The sequence below is a fragment of the Pteropus vampyrus genome, unplaced genomic scaffold (genome assembly GCF_000151845.1).
Source record: "Pteropus vampyrus isolate Shadow unplaced genomic scaffold, Pvam_2.0 Scaffold31, whole genome shotgun sequence".
Classification (NCBI taxonomy): Eukaryota; Metazoa; Chordata; class Mammalia; order Chiroptera; family Pteropodidae; genus Pteropus; species Pteropus vampyrus.
The window spans coordinates 2,210,442-2,212,790 of NW_011888812.1; the positions used below are offsets into that span (position 1 = coordinate 2,210,442).

The 2,349-nt window shown below is 48.0% G+C and overlaps 1 protein-coding gene and 1 long non-coding RNA gene across 3 annotated transcripts in view; one reads left to right on the top strand and one right to left on the bottom strand.

Moving 5' to 3' along the window:
- The window catches only part of LOC111737780, a 43,530-nt gene that overhangs the window by 19,328 nt on the left and 21,853 nt on the right, over window positions 1-2,349 (bottom strand). The window lies entirely within an intron of this gene.
- The window catches only part of LDLRAD3 (low density lipoprotein receptor class A domain containing 3), a 187,068-nt gene that overhangs the window by 5,881 nt on the left and 178,838 nt on the right, over window positions 1-2,349 (top strand). The window contains exon 2 of one of the 2 annotated variants that reach the window (XM_011356832.2): window positions 2,320-2,326. The exons of the other annotated variant lie outside the window; for it this stretch is intronic. The gene's annotated coding sequence lies outside the window, so the exon portion shown is untranslated. The remainder of the gene's footprint in view (window positions 1-2,319; window positions 2,327-2,349) is intronic. 2 annotated transcript variants of the gene reach the window in all.

Consider the following 2,349-nt stretch of genomic DNA (forward strand, 5'->3'; position numbering starts at 1 on the left):
TTTTTTTATTTTTTTATTTTTTCATTGGGTTCTTTCTTCTTCAGGCTTTCTCTTGTGATCTTTAGGTATGTGCCTTGCCGCTAAACTGTAGGTCAGTGATTCTTGGGCCTTAGGTATTCCTTTCACACCTCTCTGCCTCCATACTCTGCAGTCTGAGCTTTTCGCAGCCCTTTCCATGTTTACACAAAGTTTGGGATTTTTCTGGGGGTTCGGGGGTGTGTCAGGAGATTGGGTTGCTCTGGGGCTGAAGTTTGAACAGAAACTGTTTTGTGGGAATGCCAGAAGCTGATTAGAGAGGTAGGGGGTAAGGAGGAAGAGAGAGAGAGAGAGAGAGAGGAGGCAGAGGCAGAGAGACAGAGAAACACACAGACAGACAGATAGCAGACAAGGGGGTGCTTGACAGGAATATAATGCAGCTGTGTAGAGAACACAAATGGATGGTGTTGCAGACCTGGGCCTTGAATGAGATGCTGTAATGCAGCATGATGCAGCCATTTGTGCCAGGAGAGTGGAAATCCCTCGAAGGGCGCAGTATACAGACCTGATACCCCTCTGATGACGGTGGAGTGCTCTTAAAATCAGAGACTCCCCTTGGCTGGGTGGTTCTCCTTACCTGCTCCTTGCTCTGTGGAGGTGGCAGGCACCTTGCTGGTGAGCTAAGATCAACCTTCCTTTCCCAGAGCTGAGGCTGCCCTCCCTGAACATCTGGGCAGTGGTGACTTGGCAGTGCCTCTCCGAAAAAGGGATTGTAGCAAGGGAGGGGGAGAAAGCCAGCTTCAGACTGCTCACTCTACCTCGGGCAGAGATCTACCTTCAGTTGCCTAATTTATGGGTTCATCAAACATAAATCATTCTGGATTGCTTTCCTCTCTGTATAATTTTCTATAAAGTTGACGTATTTCTTTTTGTCAAAGACAAACAAAGCACCTTTTTATTTAACAAAAAGGGGGAAACCACCAAACTAACCAAATGGAAAAGTTCATTGAAGACCCCCTAATATCCCTGATAGCCAAGAATAACCCCAGAGAAGTTTGGGGAGTGAAGTGGGAGATAATGAGAGATGGCATTGACCTCTAGGAGAGTCCCACCCCTGGTTCAGATCTCTTTTGGAACGAGATCTGGAGCAACTGTGCAGACTTTTCCAAACGCTTCCCAGAAGCTTGTTCTTCAGCCAGCTTCAGTAGATGGGACTACAGAGCCTTGTGCCAGGCCTAAGAAATTTGCATGCTTGTGGCTTATCAGGGTGTGGTTGATGCCATTTTGGGCACTAGGGAAAAGGGGTAGGATTATTTTGATATTAGGGGAAAATGAGCAAATCAATTAAAAATAAATGCTGGACCTTCCCCCTCCTCACACTGCCAGTCTCCTACCTGCCACCACGATGTGGCAGTGTGGACTCTCAGACTTGGCGTGACTTGGACCAGTGAATTTGCTGGTGGCTCAGACGGTGGAAGGAAGAAAGGAGAGAGTCAGCCCGACTCCAGAGAAGATGCGTATGAGCCAACTACATGTTCAAAAGATTTTCTTTAGTTATTTGAGTAAACTTTTTATAGAAATTTAACGTACATACTGAAAAGCACACAGATGTTAAGTGGGGAGTTCCATGAATTTTTATGAAGTAAACACATCTGGGGAAGCAGTGCTCAGATCAAGAAATGGAACGTTACTAACACCCCAGAGTCCTCACCATGCCTTTGCCTGGTCCCCCACCGCCCAGACCGATTCCCAGCGTCATAGATCACTTTTGCCTGGTTTTGAACTGGCAAGAATAAGAGTGCCTGGCTCCCTTTGCTCAGCATTAAAAAACTTCTACTTTCCACCCCCTTTTCCAGGAGGCGGGTTGTGGGATGACCCTCCACCCACTTAGGTTTCGAGGACAACTCCGAAACCTTGGCGACGAGACACCCCATCAGCCTTGGGCTGCAGGCTCCAGCACTCTCTCCAGATGCCCTTGAATGAGCTCTTTTGTCTTCCAGCAGAAAGCGTGGCCCGATGCCACCTGGAAGATCCAGTGGCGTGAAAGCGGGAGTCCAGCAAGCCATAATTGTGGGCTTACAGTGAGTGCAAGCAGGCCTTGGAGAACCATGCTACATTCCTCACAAGAGGACAAATTCTATTTCTATCCATTAATCAGTCAGAGCCCCCGACACTCCCACAGTGGCCACCAGGGTGAGGGTCTCTCGTGAGGAGGAGGGAGTGGAGACATGTGGCCAAGGGAAGGTGGCTCATAGTCACTTCTGTAGAATATATGTGTGTTCTAAAAGGGAATAATAAAAGGGAGTATAGGCCTTAGGCAGCTCCCCAGAATAACTCATTAAGGAGCAGCCATCCACAGGTTTTCCCAAGTGA